The sequence below is a fragment of the Sinocyclocheilus anshuiensis genome, unplaced genomic scaffold (genome assembly GCF_001515605.1).
Source record: "Sinocyclocheilus anshuiensis isolate Anshui unplaced genomic scaffold, SAMN03320099.WGS_v1.1 scaffold534, whole genome shotgun sequence".
NCBI lineage: Eukaryota > Metazoa > Chordata > Actinopteri > Cypriniformes > Cyprinidae > Sinocyclocheilus > Sinocyclocheilus anshuiensis.
This window is the reverse complement of record NW_015547712.1, coordinates 1,028,813-1,029,226: the sequence shown is the minus strand read 5'-3', so window position 1 is coordinate 1,029,226 and position 414 is coordinate 1,028,813. Positions and strand designations below refer to the sequence as shown.

Sequence of the window (414 nt, the reverse complement as noted above, 5' to 3'; positions counted from 1 at the left end):
CAAACCCGTAAGACCTCCGTTCATCTTCGGAACACAAATTAAGATATTTTTGATGGAATCTGAGAGCTCTCTTACCCTGCATAGACAGCAATGTAATTACCACGATCAAGGTTCAGAAACGTAGCAAGGAGATTGGTAAAATAATCCATGTGACATCAGGGCTTCAACTTCAACTTTACAAAGCTACGAGAATACTTTTTGTATGCAAAGAAAACAAAAATAATGACTTTATTCAACAATTCGTCTCCTCCACCTTTGTGCCATTTTGGAGAATATCCACTGAACGCAAACAGCGTATGCTATTCTGTGTCAGCTGCATCATGCGGATACGCGTTCTGTAGATATTCTCCAAAATGGCACCAGGGTGACGCAGAGGAGACGAATTGTTGAATAGTCGTTTTTTTTTTTTTTTTT

The 414-nt window shown here is 39.1% G+C and overlaps 1 protein-coding gene across 1 annotated transcript in view; it reads left to right on the top strand.

Moving 5' to 3' along the window:
* Positions 1-414, top strand: part of LOC107704063 (sodium/potassium/calcium exchanger 4-like) — a 35,841-nt gene that overhangs the window by 23,020 nt on the left and 12,407 nt on the right. The window lies entirely within an intron of this gene.